This window comes from Nothobranchius furzeri, unplaced genomic scaffold (assembly GCF_043380555.1).
Source record: "Nothobranchius furzeri strain GRZ-AD unplaced genomic scaffold, NfurGRZ-RIMD1 Scf020, whole genome shotgun sequence".
In the NCBI taxonomy this organism is placed as follows: Eukaryota; Metazoa; Chordata; class Actinopteri; order Cyprinodontiformes; family Nothobranchiidae; genus Nothobranchius; species Nothobranchius furzeri.
In genome coordinates this window covers 2,663,661-2,687,557 of record NW_027223037.1, presented here as the reverse complement: position 1 = coordinate 2,687,557, position 23,897 = coordinate 2,663,661, and positions in this window count along the sequence as shown.

Here is a 23,897-nt window from a genome sequence, read left to right as displayed (position 1 = left end):
TGCTTCGTGCAACATAATTCTGGGTGCCATTTAAAAACCATAAGTGCTAATGACTCCATTCCTTTTTGTGGTTCTAGGGGCTGTTGATTGGAGTATACTAAAACAAACCTGATCTCTCTGGGACATTCAGAAGCCAAGTTATAAGCCCACAAATGTGTAACTGGACTACTTCTTTAAATTGGCACCAGATCCGGTGACCTTTGGGACATGGTTTGACCCCCTATAGGAATGTGCTATCATCTTGAAACGTTCAGATCACTTACAACCCAATAGATTCTACCTTCCTGTAACGTTTCAGCCTGATTGGACCTTGTTTTCACACAAATGGACCCAGAATGATGTGAAATTGTGCTTCGTGCAACATAATTCTGGGTGCCATTTACAAACCATAAGTGCTAATGACTCCATTCCTTTTTGTGGTTGTAGGGGCTGTTGACTGGAGTACACTAAAACAAACCTGACCTCTCTAGGACATTCAGAAATCAAGTTATAAGCCCACAAATGTGTAACTGGACTACTTCTTTAAATTGACACCAGATCCGGTGACCTTTGGGACATGGTTTGACCCCCTTAGGAAAGTGCTATCATCATGAAACGTTCAGATCACTTACAACTCAATAGATTCTACCATCCTGTAACGTTTCAGCCTGATTGGACCTTGTTTTCACACAAATGAACCCAGAATGATGTGAAATTGTGCTTTGTGCAACATAATTCTGGGTGCCATTTAAAAACCATAAGTGCTAATGACTCCATTCCTTTTTGGGGTAATGGGGGCTGTTAATTGGAGTACTCTAAAACAAACCTGACCTCTCTAGGATATTCAGAAGCCAAGTTATAAGCCCACAAATGTGTAACTGGACAACTTCTTTAAAGTGACACCAGATCCAGTGACCTTTGGGACATGGTTTGACCCCCTTAGGAAAGTGTGATCATCTTGAAACGTTCAGATCACTTACAACTCAATAGATTCTACCTTCTTGTGATGTTTCAGCCTGATTGGACCTTGTTTTCACACAAATGGACCCAGAATGATGTGAAATTGTGCTTCGTGCAACATAATTCTGGGTGCCATTTACAAACCATAAGTGCTAATGACTCCCTTCCTTTTTGTGGTTGTAGGGGCTGTTGATTGGAGTATACTAAACCAAACCTGATCTCTCTAGGACATTCAGAAGCCAAGTTATAAGCCCACAAATGTGTAACTGGACTACTTCTTTAAATTGACACCAGATCCGGTGACCTTTGGGACATGGTTTGACCCCCTATAGGAATGTGCTATCATCATGAAACGTTCAGATCACTTACAACTCAATAGATTCTACCTTTCTGTAACGTTTCTGCCTGATTGGACCATGTTTTCACACAAATGGACCCAGGATGATGTGAAATGTTGCTTCGTGCAACATAATTCTGGGTGCCATTTACAAACCATAAGTGCTAATGACTCCATTCCTTTTTGTGGTTGTAGGGGCTGTTGATTGGAGTACAATAAAACAAACCTGACATCTCTAGGACATTCAGAAGCCAAGTTATAAGCCCACAAATGTTTAACTGGACTACTTCTTTAAATTGACACCAGATCTGGTGACCTTTGGGACATGGTTTGACCCCCTTAGGAAAGTGCTATCATCATGAAACATTCAGATCACTTACAACTCAATAGATTCTACCTTCCTGTAACGTTTCAGCCTGATTGGACCTTGTTTTCACACAAATGAACCCAGAATGATGTGAAATTGTGCTTCGTGCAACATAATTCTGGGTGCCATTTAAAAACCATAAGTGCTAATGGCTCCAATCCTTTTTGTGGTTGTAGGGGCTGTTGATTGGAGTATACTAAAACAAACCTGATCTCTCTAGGACATTCAGAAGCCAAGGTATAAGCCCACAAATGTGTAACTGGACTAATTCTTAAATTGACACCAGATCCGGTGACCTTTGGGACATGGTTTGACCCCCTTAGGAAATGGCTATCATCATGAAACGTTCAGATCACTTACAACTCAATAGATTCTACCTTCCTGTAACGTTTCAGCCTGATTGGACCTTGTTTTCACACAAATGAACCCAGAATGATGTGAAATTGTGCTTCGTGCAACATAATTCTGGGTGCCATTTAAAAACCATAAGTGCTAATGACTCCATTCCTTTTTGTGGTTGTAGGGGCTGTTGATTGGAGTACACTTAAACAAACCTGACCTCTTTAGGATATTCAGAAGCCAAGTTATAAGCCCACAAAGGTGTAACTGGACTACTTCTTTTAAGTGACACCAGGCCGGGTGACCTTTGGGACAATTAACAGCCCCCGTTACCCCAAAAAGGAATGGAGTCATTAGCACTTATGGTTTGTAAATGGCACCCAGAATTATGTTGCACGAAGCACAATTTCACATAATTCTGGGTCCATTTGTGTGAAAACAAGGTCCAATCAGGCTGAAACGTTACAGGAAGGTAGAATCTATTGAGTTGTAAGTGATCTGAACGTTTCATGATGATAGCACTTTCCTAAGGGGGTCAAACCATGTCCCAAAGGTCACCGGATCTGGTGTCAATTTAAAGAAGTAGTCCAGTTACACATTTGTGGGCTTATAACTTGGCTTCAGAATGTCCTAGAGAGGTCAGGTTTGTTTTAGTGTACTCCAATCAACAACCCCTACAACTACAAAAAGGAATGGAGTCATTAGCACTTATGGTTTGTAAATGGCACCCAGAATTATGTTGCACGAAGCACAATTTCACATCATTCTGGGTCCATTTGTGTGAAAACAAGGTCCAATCAGGCTGAAACATTACAGGATGGTAGAATCTATTGAGTTGTAAGTGATCTGAACGTTTCATGATGATAGCACTTTCCTAAGGGGGTCAAACCATGTCCCAAAGGTCACCAGATCTGGTGTCAATCTAAAGAAGTAGTCCAGTTACACATTTGTGGGCTTATAACTTGGCTTCTGAATGTCCTAGAGAGATCAGGTTTGTTTTTGTGTACTCCAATCAACAGACCCTACAACCACAAAAAGTAATGGAGTCATTAGCACTTATGGTTTGTAAATGGCACCCAGAATTATGTTGCACGAAGCACAATTTCACATCATTCTGGGTCCATTTGTGTGAAAACAAGGTCCAATCAGGCTGAAACGTTACAGGAAGGTAGAATCTATTGAGTTGTAAGTGATCTGAACGTTTCATGATGATAGCACATTCCTATAGGGGGTCAAACCATGTCCCAAAGGTCACCGGATCTGGTGTCAATTCAAAGAAGTAGTCCAGTTACACATTTGTGGGCTTATAACTTGGCTTCTGAATGTCCTAGAGAAATCAGGTTTGTTTTAGTATACTCCAATCAACAGCCCCTACAACGACAAAAATGAATGGAGTCATTAGCACTTATGGTTTGTAAATGGCACCCAGAATTATGTTGCATGAAGCACAATTTCACATCATTCTGGGTCCATTTGTGTGAAAACAAGGTTCAATCAGGCTAAAACGTTACAAGAAGGTAGAATCTATTGAGTTGTAAGTCATCTGAACGTTTCAAGATGATCGCACTTTCCTAAGGGGGTCAAACCATGTCCCAAAAGTCACCGGATCTGGTGTCACTTTAAAGAAGTTGTCCAGTTACACCTTTGTGGGCTTATAACTTGGCTTCTGAATGGCCTAGAGATGTTAGGTTTGTTTTAGTGTACTCCAATCAACAGCCCCTACAACCACAAAAAGGAATGGAGTCATTAGCACTTATGGTTTGTAAATGGCACCCTGAATTATGTTGCACGAAGCACAATTTCACATCATTCTGGGTTCATTTGTGTGAAAACAAGGTCCAATCAGGCTGAAACGTTACAAGAAGGTAGAATCTATTGAGTTGTAAGCGATCTGAACGTTTCATGATGATAGCACTTTCCTAAGGGGGTCAAACCATGTCCCAAAGGGCACCGGATCTGGTGTCAATTTAAAGAAGTAGTCCAGTTACACCTTTGTGGGCTTATAACTTGGCTTCTGAATGTCCTAGAGAGGTTAGGTTTGTTTTAGTGTACTCCAATCAACAGCCCCTACAACCACAAAAAGGAATGGAGTCATTAGCACTTATGGTTTTTAAATGGCACCCAGAATTATGTTGCACGAAGCACAATTTCACATCATTCTGGGTCCATTTGTGTGAAAACAAGGTCCAATCAGGCTGAAACGCTACAAGAAGGTAGAATCTATTGAGTTGTAAGTGATCTGAACGTTTCAAGATGATCGCACATTCCTATAGGGGGTAAAACCATGTCCCAAAGGTCACCGGATCTGATGTCAATTCAAAGAAGTAGTCCAGTTACACATTTGTGGGCTTATAACTTGGCTTCTGAATGTCCTAGAGAAATCAGGTTTGTTTTAGTATACTCCAATCAACAGCCCCTACAACCACAAAAATGAATGGAGTCATTAGCACTTATGGTTTGTAAATGGCACCCAGAATTATGTTGCATGAAGCACAATTTCACATCATTCTGGGTCCATTTGTGTGAAAACAAGGTTCAATCAGGCTAAAACGTTACAAGAAGGTAGAATCTATTGAGTTGTAAGTCATCTGAACGTTTCAAGATGATCGCACTTTCCTAAGGGGGTCAAACCATGTCCCAAAAGTCACCGGATCTGGTGTCACTTTAAAGAAGTTGTCCAGTTACACCTTTGTGGGCTTATAACTTGGCTTCTGAATGGCCTAGAGATGTTAGGTTTGTTTTAGTGTACTCCAATCAACAGCCCCTACAACCACAAAAAGGAATGGAGTCATTAGCACTTATGGTTTGTAAATGGCACCCTGAATTATGTTGCACGAAGCACAATTTCACATCATTCTGGGTTCATTTGTGTGAAAACAAGGTCCAATCAGGCTGAAACGTTACAAGAAGGTAGAATCTATTGAGTTGTAAGCGATCTGAACGTTTCATGATGATAGCACTTTCCTAAGGGGGTCAAACCATGTCCCAAAGGGCACCGGATCTGGTGTCAATTTAAAGAAGTAGTCCAGTTACACCTTTGTGGGCTTATAACTTGGCTTCTGAATGTCCTAGAGAGGTTAGGTTTGTTTTAGTGTACTCCAATCAACAGCCCCTACAACCACAAAAAGGAATGGAGTCATTAGCACTTATGGTTTTTAAATGGCACCCAGAATTATGTTGCACGAAGCACAATTTCACATCATTCTGGGTCCATTTGTGTGAAAACAAGGTCCAATCAGGCTGAAACGCTACAAGAAGGTAGAATCTATTGAGTTGTAAGTGATCTGAACGTTTCAAGATGATCGCACATTCCTATAGGGGGTAAAACCATGTCCCAAAGGTCACCGGATCTGATGTCAATTTAAAGAAGTAGTCCATTTACACCTTTGTGGGCTTATAACTTGGCTTCTGAATTTCCTAGAGAGATCAGGTTTGTTTTAGTGTACTCCAATCAACAGCCCCTACAACCAGAAAAAGAAAGGGAGTCATTAGCACTTATGGTTTGTAAATGGCACCCAGAATTATGTTGCACGAAGCACAATTTCACATCATTCTGGGTCCATTTGAGTGAAAACAAGGTCCAATCAGGCTGAAACGTTACAGGAAGGTAGAATCTATTGAGTTGTAAGTGATCTGAATGTTTCATGATGATAGCACTTTCCTAAGGGGGTCAAACCATGTCCCAAAGGTCACCAGATCTGGTGTCACTTTAAAGAAGTAGTCCAGTTACACATTTGTGGGCTTATAACTAGGCTTCTGAATATCCTAGAGAGGTCAGGTTTGTTTTAGAGTACTCCAATTAACATCCCCCATTTCCCCAAAAAGGAATGGAGTCATTAGCACTTATGGTTTGTAAATGGCACCCAGAATTATGTTGCACGAAGCACAATTTCACATCATTCTGGGTCCATTTGTGTGAAAACAAGGTCCAATCAGGCTGAAACGTTACAAGAAGGTAGAATCGATTGAGTTGTAAGTGATCTGAACGTTTCAAGATATCGCACTTTCCTAAGGGGGTCAAACCATGTCCCAAAGGTCACCGGATCTGGTGTCACTTTAAAGAAGTAGTCCAGATACACATTTGTGGGCTTATAACTTGGCTTCTGAATATCCTAGAGAGGTCAGGTTTGTTTTAGAGTACTCCAATTAACAGCCCCCATTACCCCAAAAAGGAATGGAGTCATTAGCACTCATGGTTTTTAGATGGCACCCAGAATTATGTTGCACGAAGCACAATTTTACATCATTCTGGGTTCATTTGTGTGAAAAGAAGGTCCAATCAGGCTGAAACGTTACAGGAAGGTAGAATCTATTGAATTGTAAGTGATCTGAACGTTTCATGATGATAGCATATTCCTACAGGGGGTCAAACCATGTCCCAAAGGTCACCGGATCTGGTGTCAATTTAAAGAAGTAGTCCAGTTACACATTTGTGGGCTTATAACTTGGCTTCTGAATGTCCTAGAGAGATCAGGTTTGTTTTAGTATACTCCAATCAACAGCCCCTACAACCACAAAAAGGAATGGAGTCATTAGCACTTATGGTTTGTAAATTCACCCTGAATTATGTTGCACGAAGCACAATTTCACATCATTCTGGGTCCATTTGTGTGAAAACAAGGTCCAATCAGGCTGAAACGTTACAAGAAGGTAGAATCTATCTAGTTGTAAGTGATCTGAACGTTTCAAGATATCGCACTTTCCTAAGGGGGTCAAACCATGTCCCAAAGGTCACCGGATCTGGTGTCACTTTAAAGAAGTAGTCCAGATACACATTTGTGGGCTTATAACTTGGCTTCTGAATATCCTAGAGAGGTCAGGTTTGTTTTAGAGTACTCCAATTAACAGCCCCCATTACCCCAAAAAGGAATGGAGTCATTAGCACTCATGGTTTTTAAATGGCACCCAGAATTATGTTGCACGAAGCACAATTTTACATCATTCTGGGTTCATTTGTGTGAAAACAAGGTCCAATCAGGCTGAAACGTTACAGGAAGGTAGAATCTATTGAGTTGTAAGTGATCTGAACGTTTCATGATGATAGCACTTTCCTAAGGGGGTCAAACCATGTCCCAAAGGTCACCGGATCTGGTGTCAATTTAAAGAAGTAGTCCAGTTACATATTTGTGGGCTCATAACTTGGCTTCTGAATGTCCTAGAGAGATCAGGTTTATTTTAATGTACTCCAATCAACAGCCCCCACAACCACAAAAAGGAATGGAGTCATTAGCACTTATGGTTTGTAAACGGCACCCAGAATTATGTTGCACGAAGCACAATTTCACATCATTCTGGGTCCATTTGTGTGAAAACAAGGTCCAATCAGGCTGAAACGCTACAAGAAGGTAGAATCTATTGAGTTGTAAGTGATCTGAACGTTTCAAGATGATCCGACAATCCTGTAGGGGGTAAAACCATGTCCCAAAGGTCACCGGGCCTGGTGTCACTTTAAAGAAGTAGTCCAGTTACACCTTTGTGGGCTTATAACTTGGCTTCTGAATGTCCTAGAGAGGTAAGGTTTGTTTTAGTGTACTCCAATCAACAGCCCCTACAACCACAAAAAGGAATGGAGTCATTAGCACTTATGGTTTGTAAATGGCACCCAGAATTATGTTGCATGAAGCACAATTTCACATCATTCTGGGTCCATTTGTGTGAAAACAAGGTCCAATCAGGCTGAAAAGTTACAAGAAGGTAGAATCTATTGAGTTGTAAGTGATCTGAACGTTTTATGATGATAGCACTTTCCTAAGGGGGTCAAACCATGTCCCAAAAGTCACCGGATCTGGTGTCAATTTAAAGAAGTAGTCCAGTTACACATTTGTGGGCTTATAACTTGGCTTCTGAATGTCCTAGAGAGGTCAGGTTTGTTTTAGTGTACTCCAATCAACAGCCCCTACAACCACAAAAAGGAATGTAGTCATTAGCACTTATGGTTTGTAAATGGCACCCAGAATTATGTTGCACGAAGCACAATTTCACATCATTCTGGGTCCATTTTTGTGAAAACAAGGTCCAATCAGGCTGGAACGTTACAGGAAGGTAGAATCTATTGAGTTGTAAGTGATCTGAATGTTTCATTATGATAGCACTTTCCTAAGGGGGTCAAACCATGTCCCAAAGGTCACTGGATCTGGTGTCACTTTAAAGAATTAGTCCAGTTACACATTTTTGGGCTTATAACTTGGCTTCTGAATATCCTAGAGAGGTTAGGTTTGTTTTAGAGTACTCCAATTAACAGCCCCCATTACCCCAAAAAGGAATGGAGTCATTAGCACTTATGGTTTGTAAATGGCACCCAGAATTATGTTGCACGAAGCACAATTTACCATCATTCTGGGTCCATTTGTGTGAAAACAAGGTCAAATCAGGCTGAAACATTACAAGAAGGTAGAATCTATTGAGTTGTATGTGATCTGAACGTTTCAAGATATCGCACTTTCCTAAGGGGGTCAAACCATGTCCCAAAGGTCACTGGATCTGGTGTCAATTTAAAGTAGTCCAGTTACACATTTGTGGGCTTATAACTTGGCTTCTGAATGTCCTAGAGAGATCAGGTTTGTTTTAGTATACTCCAATCAACAGCCCCTACAACCACAAAAAGGAATGGAGTCATTAGCACTTATGGTTTGTAAATTCACCCTGAATTATGTTGCACGAAGCACAATTTCACATCATTCTGGGTCCATTTGTGTGAAAACAAGGTCCAATCAGGCTGAAACGTTACAAGAAGGTAGAATCGATTGAGTTGTAAGTGATCTGAACGTTTCAAGATATCGCACTTTCCTAAGGGGGTCAAACCATGTCCCAAAGGTCACCGGATCTGGTGTCACTTTAAAGAAGTAGTCCAGATACACATTTGTGGGCTTATAACTTGGCTTCTGAATATCCTAGAGAGGTCAGGTTTGTTTTAGAGTACTCTAATTAACAGCCCCCATTACCCCAAAAAGGAATGGAGTCATTAGCACTCATGGTTTTTAGATGGCACCCAGAATTATGTTGCACGAAGCACAATTTTACATCATTCTGGGTTCATTTGTGTGAAAAGAAGGTCCAATCAGGCTGAAACGTTACAGGAAGGTAGAATCTATTGAGTTGTAAGTGATCTGAACGTTTCATGATGATAGCATATTCCTATAGGGGGTCAAACCATGTCCCAAAGGTCACCGGATCTGGTGTCAATTTAAAGAAGTAGTCCAGTTACACATTTGTGGGCTTATAACTTGGCTTCTGAATGTCCTAGAGAGATCAGGTTTGTTTTAGTATACTCCAATCAACAGCCCCTACAACCACAAAAAGGAATGGAGTCATTAGCACTTATGGTTTGTAAATTCACCCTGAATTATGTTGCACGAAGCACAATTTCACATCATTCTGGGTCCATTTGTGTGAAAACAAGGTCCAATCAGGCTGAAACGTTACAAGGAGGTAGAATCTATTGAGTTGTAAGTGATCTGAACGTTTCAAGATATCGCACTTTCCTAAGGGGGTCAAACCATGTCCCAAAGGTCACCGGATCTGGTGTCACTTTAAAGAAGTAGTCAAGATACACATTTGTGGGCTTATAACTTGGCTTCTGAATATCATAGAGAGGTCAGGTTTGTTTTAGAGTACTCCAATTAACAGCCCCCATTACCCCAAAAAGGAATGGAGTCATTAGCACTCATGGTTTTTAAATGGCAACCAGAATTATGTTGCACGAAGCACAATTTTACATCATTCTGGGTTCATTTGTGTGAAAACAAGGTCCAATCAGGCTGAAACGTTACAGGAAGGTAGAATCTATTGAGTTGTAAGTGATCTGAACGTTTCATGATGATAGCACTTTCCTAAGGGGGTCAAACCATGTCCCAAAGGTCACCGGATCTGGTGTCAATTTAAAGAAGTAGTCCAGTTACATATTTGTGGGCTCATAACTTGGCTTCTGAATGTCCTAGAGAGATCAGGTTTATTTTAATGTACTCCAATCAACAGCCCCCACAACCACAAAAAGGAATGGAGTCATTAGCACTTATGGTTTGTAAATGGCACCCAGAATTATGTTGCACGAAGCACAATTTCACATCATTCTGGGTCCATTTGTGTGAAAACAAGGTCCAATCAGGCTGAAACGCTACAAGAAGGTAGAATCTATTGAGTTGTAAGTGATCTGAACGTTTCAAGATGATCCGACAATCCTGTAGGGGGTAAAACCATGTCCCAAAGGTCACCGGGCCTGGTGTCACTTTAAAGAAGTAGTCCAGTTACACCTTTGTGGGCTTATAACTTGGCTTCTGAATGTCCTAGAGAGGTAAGGTTTGTTTTAGTGTACTCCAATCAACAGCCCCTACAACCACAAAAAGGAATGGAGTCATTAGCACTTATGGTTTGTAAATGGCACCCAGAATTATGTTGCATGAAGCACAATTTCACATCATTCTGGGTCCATTTGTGTGAAAACAAGGTCCAATCAGGCTGAAAAGTTACAAGAAGGTAGAATCTATTGAGTTGTAAGTGATCTGAACGTTTTATGATGATAGCACTTTCCTAAGGGGGTCAAACCATGTCCCAAAAGTCACCGGATCTGGTGTCAATTTAAAGAAGTAGTCCAGTTACACATTTGTGGGCTTATAACTTGGCTTCTGAATGTCCTAGAGAGGTCAGGTTTGTTTTAGTGTACTCCAATCAACAGCCCCTACAACCACAAAAAGGAATGTAGTCATTAGCACTTATGGTTTGTAAATGGCACCCAGAATTATGTTGCACGAAGCACAATTTCACATCATTCTGGGTCCATTTTTGTGAAAACAAGGTCCAATCAGGCTGGAACGTTACAGGAAGGTAGAATCTATTGAGTTGTAAGTGATCTGAATGTTTCATTATGATAGCACTTTCCTAAGGGGGTCAAACCATGTCCCAAAGGTCACTGGATCTGGTGTCACTTTAAAGAATTAGTCCAGTTACACATTTTTGGGCTTATAACTTGGCTTCTGAATAACCTAGAGAGGTTAGGTTTGTTTTAGAGTACTCCAATTAACAGCCCCCATTACCCCAAAAAGGAATGGAGTCATTAGCACTTATGGTTTGTAAATGGCACCCAGAATTATGTTGCACGAAGCACAATTTACCATCATTCTGGGTCCATTTGTGTGAAAACAAGGTCAAATCAGGCTGAAACATTACAAGAAGGTAGAATCTATTGAGTTGTAAGTGATCTGAACGTTTCAAGATATCGCACTTTCCTAAGGGGGTCAAACCATGTCCCAAAGGTCACCGGATCTGGTGTCACTTTAAAGAAGTTGTCCAGATACACATTTGTGGGCTTATAACTTTGCTTCTGAATATCCTAGAGAGGTCAGGTTTGTTTTAGAGTACTCCAATTAACAGCCCCCATTACCCCAAAAAGGAATGGAGTCATTAGCACTTATGGTTTTTAAATGGCACCCAGAATTATGTTGCACGAAGCACAATTTCACATCATTCTGGGTTCATTTGTGTGAAAACAAGGTCCAATCAGGCTGAAACGTTACAGGAAAGTAGAATCTATTGAGTTGTAAGTGATCTGAACGTTTCATGATGATAGCACTTTCCTAAGGGGGTCAAACCATGTCCCAAAGGTCACCGGATCTGGTGTCAATTTAAGGAAGTAGTCCAGTTACATATTTGTGGGCTTATAACTTGGCTTCTGAATGTCCTAGAGAGATCAGGTTTATTTTAATGTACTCCAATCAACAGCCCCCACAACCACAAAAAGGAATGGAGTCATTAGCACTTATGGTTTGTAAATGGCACCCAGAATTATGTTGCACGAAGCACAATTTCACATCATTCTGGGTCCATTTGTGTGAAAACAAGGTCCAATCAGGCTGAAACGCTACAAGAAGGTAGAATCTATTGAGTTGTAAGTGATCTGAACGTTTCAAGATGATCCCACAATCCTGTAGGGGGTAAAACCATGTCCCAAAGGTCACCGGGCCTGGTGTCACTTTAAAGAAGTAGTCCAGTTACACATGTGTGGGCTCATAACTTGGCTTCTGAATGTCCTAGAGAGATCAGGTTTGTTTTAGTGTACTCCAATAAACAGCCCCTACAACCACAAAAAGGAATGGAGTCATTAGCAGTTATGGTTTGTAAATGGCACCCAGAATTGTGTTGCACAAAGCACAATTTCACATCATTCTGGGTTCATTTGTGTGAAAACAAGGTCCAATCAGGCTGAAACGTTACAAGAAGGTAGAATCTATTGAGTTGTAAGTGATCTGAACGTTTCATGATGATCGCACATTCCTATAGGGGGTAAAACCATGTCCCAAAGGTCACCGGGCCTGGTGTCACTTTAAAGAAGTAGTCCAGTTACACATTTGTGGGCTTATAACTTGGCTTCTGAATGTCCTAGAGAGATCAGGTTTGTTTTAGTGTACTCCAATCAACATCCCCTACAACCAAAAAAAGGAATGGAGTCATTAGCACTTATGGTTTGTAAATGGCACCCAGAATTATGTTGCACGAAGCACAATTTCACATTATTCTGGGTTCATTTGTGTGAAAACAAGGTCCAATCAGGCTGAAACGTTACAAGAAGGTAGAATCTATTGAGTTGTAAGTGATCTGAACGTTTCATGATGATCGCACATTCCTATAGGGGGTAAAACCATGTCCCAAAGGTCACCGGGCCTGGTGTCACTTTAAAGAAGTAGCCCAGTTACACATTTGTGGGCTTATAACTTGGCTTCTGAATGTCCTAGAGAGATCAGGTTTGTTTTAGTGTACTCCAATCAACAGCCCCTACAACCACAAAAAGGAATGGAGTCATTAGCATTTATGGTTTGTAAATGGCACCCAGAATTATGTTGCACGAAGCACAATTTCACATCATTCTGGGTCCATTTGTGTGAAAACAAGGTCCAATCAGGCTGAAACGTTACAAGAAGGTAGAATCTATTGAGTTGTAAGTGATCTGAATGTTTCATGATGATCCCACATTCGTATAGGGGGTAAAACAATGTCCCAAAGGTCACCGGGCCTGGTGTCACTTTAAAGAAGTAGTCCAGTTACACATTTGTGGGCTTATAACTTGGCTTCTGAATGTCCTAGAGAGATCAGGTTTGTTTTAGTGTACTCCAATCAACAGCCCCTACAACCACAAAAAGGAATGGAGTCATTAGCACTTATGGCTTGTAAATGGCACCCAGAATTATGTTGCACGAAGCACAATTTCACATCATTCTGGGTCCATTTGTGTGAAAACAAGGTCCAGTCAGGCTGAAACGTTACAAGAAGGTAGAATCTATTGAGTTGTAAGTGATCTGAACGTTTCAAGATGATCGCACAATCCTAAGTGGGTCAAACCATGTCCCAAAGGTCACCGGATCTGGTGTCAATTTAAAGAAGTAGTCCAGTTACACATTTGTGGGCTTATAACTTGGCTTCTGAATGTCCTAGAGAGATCAGGTTTGTTTTAGTGTACTCCAATCAACAGCCCCTACAACCACAAAAAGGAATGGAGTTATTAGCACTTATGGTTTGTAAATGGCACCCAGAATTATGTTGCACGAAGCACAATTACACATCATTCTGGGTCCATTTGTGTGAAAACAAGGTCAAATCAGGCTGAAACATTACAAGAAGGTAGAATCTATTGAGTTGTAAGTGATCTGAACGTTTCAAGATATCGCACTTTCCTAAGGGGGTCAAACCATGTCCCAAAGGTCACCGGATCTGGTGTCACTTTAAAGAAGTTGTCCAGATACACATTTGTGGGCTTATAACTTTGCTTCTGAATATCCTAGAGAGGTCAGGTTTGTTTTAGAGTACTCCAATTAACATCCCCCATTACCCCAAAAAGGAATGGAGTCATTAGCACTTATGGTTTTTAAATGGCACCCAGAATTATGTTGCACGAAGCACAATTTCACATCATTCTGGGTTCATTTGTGTGAAAACAAGGTCCAATCAGGCTGAAACGTTACAGGAAGGTAGAATCTATTGAGTTGTAAGTGATCTGAACGTTTCATGATGATAGCACTTTCCTAAGGGGGTCAAACCATGTCCCAAAGGTCACCGGATCTGGTGTCAATTTAAAGAAGTAGTCCAGTTACATATTTGTGGGCTTATAACTTGGCTTCTGAATGTCCTAGAGAGATCAGGTTTATTTTAATGTACTCCAATCAACAGCCCCCACAACCACAAAAAGGAATGGAGTCATTAGCACTTATGGTTTGTAAATGGCACCCAGAATTATGTTGCACGAAGCACAATTTCACATCATTCTGGGTCCATTTGTGTGAAAACAAGGTCCAATCAGGCTGAAACGCTACAAGGAGGTAGAATCTATTGAGTTGTAAGTGATCTGAACGTTTCAAGATGATCCCACAATCCTGTAGGGGGTAAAACCATGTCCCAAAGGTCACCGGGCCTGGTGTCACTTTAAAGAAGTAGTCCAGTTACACATGTGTGGGCTCATAACTTGGCTTCTGAATGTCCTAGAGAGATCAGGTTTGTTTTAGTGTACTCCAATCAACAGCCCCTACAACCACAAAAAGGAATGGAGTCATTAGCACTTATGGTTTTTAAATGGCACCCAGAATTGTGTTGCACAAAGCACAATTTCACATCATTCTGGGTTCATTTGTGTGAAAACAAGGTCCAATCAGGCTGAAACGTTACAAGAAGGTAGAATCGATTGAGTTGTAAGTGATCTGAACGTTTCATGATGATCGCACATTCCTATAGGGGGTAAAACCATGTCCCAAAGGTCACCGGGCCTGGTGTCACTTTAAAGAAGTAGTCCAGTTACACATTTGTGGGCTTATAACTTGGCTTCTGAATGTCCTAGAGAGATCAGGTTTGTTTTAGTGTACTCCAATCAACATCCCCTACAACCACAAAAAGGAATGGAGTCATTAGCACTTATGGTTTGTAAATGGCACCCAGAATTATGTTGCACGAAGCACAATTTCACATCATTCTGGGTTCATTTGTGTGAAAACAAGGTCCAATCAGGCTGAAACGTTACAAGAAGGTAGAATCTATTGAGTTGTAAGTGATCTGAACGTTTCATGATGATCGCACATTCCTATAGGGGGTAAAACCATGTCCCAAAGGTCACCGGGCCTGGTGTCACTTTAAAGAAGTAGTCCAGTTACACATTTGTGGGCTTATAACTTGGCTTCTGAATGTCCTAGAGAGATCAGGTTTGTTTTAGTGTACTCCAATCAACAGCCCCTACAACCACAAAAAGGAATGGAGTCATTAGCATTTATGGTTTGTAAATGGCACCCAGAATTATGTTGCACGAAGCACAATTTCACATCATTCTGGGTCCATTTGTGTGAAAACAAGGTCCAATCAGGCTGAAACGTTACAAGAAGGTAGAATCTATTGAGTTGTAAGTGATCTGAATGTTTCATGATGGTCCCACATTTGTATAGGGGGTAAAACAATGTCCCAAAGGTCACCGGGCCTGGTGTCACTTTAAAGAAGTAGTCCAGTTACACATTTGTGGGCTTATAACTTGGCTTCTGAATGTCCTAGAGAGATCAGGTTTGTTTTAGTGTACTCCAATCAACAGCCCCTACAACCACAAAAAGGAATGGAGTCATTAGCACTTATGGTTTGTAAATGGCACCCAGAATTATGTTGCACGAAGCACAATTTCACATCATTCTGGGTCCATTTGTGTGAAAACAAGGTCCAGTCAGGCTGAAACGTTACAAGAAGGTAGAATCTATTGAGTTGTAAGTGATCTGAACGTTTCAAGATGATCGCACAATCCTAAGTGGGTCAAACCATGTCCCAAAGGTCACCAGATCTGGTGTCAATTTAAAGAAGTAGTCCAGTTACACATTTGTGGGCTTATAACTTGGCTTCTGAATGTCCTAGAGAGATCAGGTTTGTTTTAGTGTACTCCAATCAACAGCACCTACAACCACAAAAAGGAATGGAGTCATTAGCACTTATGGTTTGTAAATGGCACCCAGAATTATGTTGCACGAAGCACAATTTCACATCATTCTGGGTCCATTTGTGTGAAAACAAGGTCCAATCAGGCTGAAACGTTACAAGAAGGTAGAATCTATTGAGTTGTAAGTGATCTGAACGTTTCAAGATGATCCGACAATCCTGTAGGGGGTAAAACCATGTCCCAAAGGTCACCGGGCCTGGTGTCACTTTAAAGAAGTAGTCCAGTTACACCTTTGTGGGCTTATAACTTGGCTTCTGAATGTCCTAGAGAGGTAAGGTTTGTTTTAGTGTACTCCAATCAACAGCCCCTACAACCACAAAAAGGAATGGAGTCATTAGCACTTATGGTTTGTAAATGGCACCCAGAATTATGTTGCATGAAGCACAATTTCACATCATTCTGGGTCCATTTGTGTGAAAACAAGGTCCAATCAGGCTGAAAAGTTACAAGAAGGTAGAATCTATTGAGTTGTAAGTGATCTGAACGTTTTATGATGATAGCACTTTCCTAAGGGGGTCAAACCATGTCCCAAAAGTCACCGGGTCTGGTGTCAATTTAAAGAAGTAGTCCAGTTACACATTTGTGGGCTTATAACTTGGCTTCTGAATGTCCTAGAGAGGTCAGGTTTGTTTTAGTGTACTCCAATCAACAGCCCCTACAACCACAAAAAGGAATGTAGTCATTAGCACTTATGGTTTGTAAATGGCACCCAGAATTATGTTGCACGAAGCACAATTTCACATCATTCTGGGTCCATTTTTGTGAAAACAAGGTCCAATCAGGCTGGAACGTTACAGGAAGGTAGAATCTATTGAGTTGTAAGTGATCTGAATGTTTCATTATGATAGCACTTTCCTAAGGGGGTCAAACCATGTCCCAAAGGTCACTGGATCTGGTGTCACTTTAAAGAATTAGTCCAGTTACACATTTTTGGGCTTATAACTTGGCTTCTGAATATCCTAGAGAGGTTAGGTTTGTTTTAGAGTACTCCAATTAACAGCCCCCATTACCCCAAAAAGGAATGGAGTCATTAGCACTTATGGTTTGTAAATGGCACCCAGAATTATGTTGCACGAAGCACAATTTACCATCATTCTGGGTCCATTTGTGTGAAAACAAGGTCAAATCAGGCTGAAACATTACAAGAAGGTAGAATCTATTGAGTTGTAAGTGATCTGAACGTTTCAAGATATCGCACTTTCCTAAGGGGGTCAAACCATGTCCCAAAGGTCACCGGATCTGGTGTCACTTTAAAGAAGTTGTCCAGATACACATTTGTGGGCTTATAACTTTGCTTCTGAATATCCTAGAGAGGTCAGGTTTGTTTTAGAGTACTCCAATTAACAGCCCCCATTACCCCAAAAAGGAATGGAGTAATTAGCACTTATGGTTTTTAAATGGCACCCAGAATTATGTTGCACGAAGCACAATTTCACATCATTCTGGGTTCATTTGTGTGAAAACAAGGTCCAATCAGGCTGAAACGTTACAGGAAAGTAGAATCTATTGAGTTGTAAGTGATCTGAACGTTTCATGATGATAGCACTTTCCTAAGGGGGTCAAACCATGTCCCAAAGGTCACCGGATCTGGTGTCAATTTAAAGAAGTAGTCCAGTTACATATTTGTGGGCTTATAACTTGGCTTCTGAATGTCCTAGAGAGATCAGGTTTATTTTAATGTACTCCAATCAACAGCCCCCACAACCACAAAAAGGAATGGAGTCATTAGCACTTATGGTTTGTAAATGGCACCCAGAATTATGTTGCACGAAGCACAATTTCACATCATTCTGGGTCCATTTGTGTGAAAACAAGGTCCAATCAGGCTGAAACGCTACAAGAAGGTAGAATCTATTGAGTTGTAAGTGATCTGAACGTTTCAAGATGATCCCACAATCCTGTAGGGGGTAAAACCATGTCCCAAAGGTCACCGGGCCTGGTGTCACTTTAAAGAAGTAGTCCAGTTACACATGTGTGGGCTCATAACTTGGCTTCTGAATGTCCTAGAGAGATCAGGTTTGTTTTAGTGTACTCCAATAAACAGCCCCTACAACCACAAAAAGGAATGGAGTCATTAGCAGTTATGGTTTGTAAATGGCACCCAGAATTGTGTTGCACAAAGCACAATTTCACATCATTCTGGGTTCATTTGTGTGAAAACAAGGTCCAATCAGGCTGAAACGTTACAAGAAGGTAGAATCTATTGAGTTGTAAGTGATCTGAACGTTTCATGATGATCGCACATTCCTATAGGGGGTAAAACCATGTCCCAAAGGTCACCGGGCCTGGTGTCACTTTAAAGAAGTAGTCCAGTTACACATTTGTGGGCTTATAACTTGGCTTCTGAATGTCCTAGAGAGATCAGGTTTGTTTTAGTGTACTCCAATCAACATCCCCTACAACCAAAAAAAGGAATGGAGTCATTAGCACTTATGGTTTGTAAATGGCACCCAGAATTATGTTGCACGAAGCACAATTTCACATTATTCTGGGTTCATTTGTGTGAAAACAAGGTCCAATCAGGCTGAAACGTTACAAGAAGGTAGAATCTATTGAGTTGTAAGTGATCTGAACGTTTCATGATGATCGCACATTCCTATAGGGGGTAAAACCATGTCCCAAAGGTCACCGGGCCTGGTGTCACTTTAAAGAAGTTGCCCAGTTACACATTTGTGGGCTTATAACTTGGCTTCTGAATGTCCTAGAGAGATCAGGTTTGTTTTAGTGTACTCCAATCAACAGCCCCTACAACCACAAAAAGGAATGGAGTCATTAGCATTTATGGTTTGTAAATGGCACCCAGAATTATGTTGCACGAAGCACAATTTCACATCATTCTGGGTCCATTTGTGTGAAAACAAGGTCCAATCAGGCTGAAACGTTACAAGAAGGTAGAATCTATTGAGTTGTAAGTGATCTGAATGTTTCATGATGATCCCACATTCGTATAGGGGGTAAAACAATGTCCCAAAGGTCACCGGGCCTGGTGTCACTTTAAAGAAGTAGTCCAGTTACACATTTGTGGGCTTATAACTTGGCTTCTGAATGTCCTAGAGAGATCAGGTTTGTTTTAGTGTACTCCAATCAACAGCCCCTACAACCACAAAAAGGAATGGAGTCATTAGCACTTATGGTTTGTAAATGGCACCCAGAATTATGTTGCACGAAGCACAATTTCACATCATTCTGGGTCCATTTGTGTGAAAACAAGGTCCAGTCAGGCTGAAACGTTACAAGAAGGTAGAATCTATTGAGTTGTAAGTGATCTGAACGTTTCAAGATGATCGCACAATCCTAAGTGGGTCAAACCATGTCCCAAAGGTCACCGGATCTGGTGTCAATTTAAAGAAGTAGTCCAGTTACACATTTGTGGGCTTATAACTTGGCTTCTGAATGTCCTAGAGAGATCAGGTTTGTTTTAGTGTACTCCAATCAACAGCCCCTACAACCACAAAAAGGAATGGAGTCATTAGCACTTATGGTTTGTAAATGGCACCCAGAATTATGTTGCACGAAGCACAATTACACATCATTCTGGGTCCATTTGTGTGAAAACAAGGTCAAATCAGGCTGAAACATTACAAGAAGGTAGAATCTATTGAGTTGTAAGTGATCTGAACGTTTCAAGATATCGCACTTTCCTAAGGGGGTCAAACCATGTCCCAAAGGTCACCGGATCTGGTGTCACTTTAAAGAAGTTGTCCAGATACACATTTGTGGGCTTATAACTTTGCTTCTGAATATCCTAGAGAGGTCAGGTTTGTTTTAGAGTACTCCAATTAACAGCCCCCATTACCCCAAAAAGGAATGGAGTCATTAGCACTTATGGTTTTTAAATGGCACCCAGAATTATGTTGCACGAAGCACAATTTCACATCATTCTGGGTTCATTTGTGTGAAAACAAGGTCCAATCAGGCTGAAACGTTACAGGAAGGTAGAATCTATTGAGTTGTAAGTGATCTGAACGTTTCATGATGATAGCACTTTCCTAAGGGGGTCAAACCGTGTCCCAAAGGTCACCGGATCTGGTGTCAATTTAAAGAAGTAGTCCAGTTACATATTTGTGGGCTTATAACTTGGCTTCTGAATGTCCTAGAGAGATCAGGTTTATTTTAATGTACTCCAATCAACAGCCCCCACAACCACAAAAAGGAATGGAGTCATTAGCACTTATGGTTTGTAAATGGCACCCAGAATTATGTTGCACGAAGCACAATTTCACATCATTCTGGGTCCATTTGTGTGAAAACAAGGTCCAATCAGGCTGAAACGCTACAAGGAGGTAGAATCTATTGAGTTGTAAGTGATCTGAACGTTTCAAGATGATCCCACAATCCTGTAGGGGGTAAAACCATGTCCCAAAGGTCACCGGGCCTGGTGTCACTTTAAAGAAGTAGTCCAGTTACACATGTGTGGGCTCATAACTTGGCTTCTGAATGTCCTAGAGAGATCAGGTTTGTTTTAGTGTACTCCAATCAACAGCCCCTACAACCACAAAAAGGAATGGAGTCATTAGCACTTATGGTTTTTAAATGGCACCCAGAATTGTGTTGCACGAAGCACAATTTCACATCATTCTGGGTTCATTTGTGTGAAAACAAGGTCCAATCAGGCTGAAACGTTACAAGAAGGTAGAATCGATTGAGTTGTAAGTGATCTGAACGTTTCATGATGATCGCACATTCCTATAGGGGGTAAAACCATGTCCCAAAGGTCACCGGGCCTGGTGTCACTTTAAAGAAGTAGTCCAGTTACACATTTGTGGGCTTATAACTTGGCTTCTGAATGTCCTAGAGAGATCAGGTTTGTTTTAGTGTACTCCAATCAACATCCCCTACAACCACAAAAAGGAATGGAGTCATTAGCACTTATGGTTTGTAAATGGCACCCAGAATTATGTTGCACGAAGCACAATTTCACATCATTCTGGGTTCATTTGTGTGAAAACAAGGTCCAATCAGGCTGAAACGTTACAAGAAGGTAGAATCTATTGAGTTGTAAGTGATCTGAACGTTTCATGATGATCGCACATTCCTATAGGGGGTAAAACCATGTCCCAAAGGTCACCGGGCCTTGTGTCACTTTAAAGAAGTAGTCCAGTTACACATTTGTGGGCTTATAACTTGGCTTCTGAATGTCCTAGAGAGATCAGGTTTGTTTTAGTGTACTCCAATCAACAGCCCCTACAACCACAAAAAGGAATGGAGTCATTAGCATTTATGGTTTGTAAATGGCACCCAGAATTATGTTGCACGAAGCACAATTTCACATCATTCTGGGTCCATTTGTGTGAAAACAAGGTCCAATCAGGCTGAAACGTTACAAGAAGGTAGAATCTATTGAGTTGTAAGTGATCTGAATGTTTCATGATGATCCCACATTTGTATAGGGGGTAAAACAATGTCCCAAAGGTCACCGGGCCTGGTGTCACTTTAAAGAAGTAGTCCAGTTACACATTTGTGGGCTTATAACTTGGCTTCTGAATGTCCTAGAGAGATCAGGTTTGTTTTAGTGTACTCCAATCAACAGCCCCTACAACCACAAAAAGGAATGGAGTCATTAGCACTTATGGTTTGTAAATGGCACCCAGAATTATGTTGCACGAAGCACAATTTCACATCATTCTGGGTCCATTTGTGTGAAAACAAGGTCCAGTCAGGCTGAAACGTTACAAGAAGGTAGAATCTATTGAGTTGTAAGTGATCTGAACGTTTCAAGATGATCGCACAATCCTAAGTGGGTCAAACCATGTCCCAAAGGTCACCAGATCTGGTGTCAATTTAAAGAAGTAGTCCAGTTACACATTTGTGGGCTTATAACTTGGCTTCTGAATGTCCTAGAGAGATCAGGTTTGTTTTAGTGTACTCCAATCAACAGCCCCTACAACCACAAAAAGGAATGGAGTCATTAGCACTTATGGTTTGTAAATGGCACCCAGAATTATGTTGCACGAAGCACAATTTCACATCATTCTGGGTCCATTTGTGTGAAAACAAGGTCCAATCAGGCTGAAACGTTACAAGAAGGTAGAATCTATTGAGTTGTAAGTGATCTGAACGTTTCAAGATGATCCGACAATCCTGTAGGGGTTAAAACCATGTCCCAAGGGTCACCGGGCCTGGTGTCACTTTAAAGAAGTAGTCCAGTTACACCTTTGTGGGCTTATAACTTGGCTTCTGAATGTCCTAGAGAGGTAAGGTTTGTTTTAGTGTACTCCAATCAACAGCCCCTACAACCACAAAAAGGAATGGAGTCATTAGCACTTATGGTTTGTAAATGGCACCCAGAATTATGTTGCACAAAGCACAATTTCACATCATTCTGGGTTCATTTGTGTGAAAACAAGGTCCAGTCAGGCTGAAACGTTACAAGAAGGTAGAATCTATTGAGTTGTAAGTGATCTGAACGTTTCAAGATGATCGCACAATCCTAAGTGGGTCAAACCATGTCCCAAAGGTCACCGGATCTGGTGTCAATTTAAAGAAGTAGTCCAGTTACACATTTGTGGGCTTATAACTTGGCTTCTGAATGTCCTAGAGAGATCAGGTTTGTTTTAGTGTACTTCAATCAACAGCCCCTACAACCACAAAAAGGAATGGAGTTATTAGCACTTATGGTTTGTAAATGGCACCCAGAATTATGTTGCACGAAGCACAATTACACATCATTCTGGGTCCATTTGTGTGAAAACAAGGTCAAATCAGGCTGAAACATTACAAGAAGGTAGAATCTATTGAGTTGTAAGTGATCTGAACGTTTCAAGATATCGCACTTTCCTAAGGGGGTCAAACCATGTCCCAAAGGTCACCGGATCTGGTGTCACTTTAAAGAAGTTGTCCAGATACACATTTGTGGGCTTATAACTTTGCTTCTGAATATCCTAGAGAGGTCAGGTTTGTTTTAGAGTACTCCAATTAACAGCCCCCATTACCCCAAAAAGGAATGGAGTCATTAGCACTTATGGTTTTTAAATGGCACCCAGAATTATGTTGCACGAAGCACAATTTCACATCATTCTGGGTTCATTTGTGTGAAAACAAGGTCCAATCAGGCTGAAACGTTACAGGAAGGTAGAATCTATTGAGTTGTAAGTGATCTGAACGTTTCATGATGATAGCACTTTCCTAAGGGGGTCAAACCATGTCCCAAAGGTCACCGGATCTGGTGTCAATTTAAAGAAGTAGTCCAGTTACATATTTGTGGGCTTATAACTTGGCTTCTGAATGTCCTAGAGAGATCAGGTTTATTTTAATGTACTCCAATCAACAGCCCCCACAACCACAAAAAGGAATGGAGTCATTAGCACTTATGGTTTGTAAATGGCACCCAGAATTATGTTGCACGAAGCACAATTTCACATCATTCTGGGTCCATTTGTGTGAAAACAAGGTCCAATCAGGCTGAAACGCTACAAGGAGGTAGAATCTATTGAGTTGTAAGTGATCTGAACGTTTCAAGATGATCCCACAATCCTGTAGGGGGTAAAACCATGTCCCAAAGGTCACCGGGCCTGGTGTCACTTTAAAGAAGTAGTCCAGTTACACATGTGTGGGCTCATAACTTGGCTTCTGAATGTCCTAGAGAGATCAGGTTTGTTTTAGTGTACTCCAATCAACAGCCCCTACAACCACAAAAAGGAATGGAGTCATTAGCACTTATGGTTTTTAAATGGCACCCAGAATTGTGTTGCACGAAGCACAATTTCACATCATTCTGGGTTCATTTGTGTGAAAACAAGGTCCAATCAGGCTGAAACGTTACAAGAAGGTAGAATCGATTGAGTTGTAAGTGATCTGAACGTTTCATGATGATCGCACATTCCTATAGGGGGTAAAACCATGTCCCAAAGGTCACCGGGCCTGGTGTCACTTTAAAGAAGTAGTCCAGTTACACATTTGTGGGCTTATAACTTGGCTTCTGAATGTCCTAGAGAGATCAGGTTTGTTTTAGTGTACTCCAATCAACATCCCCT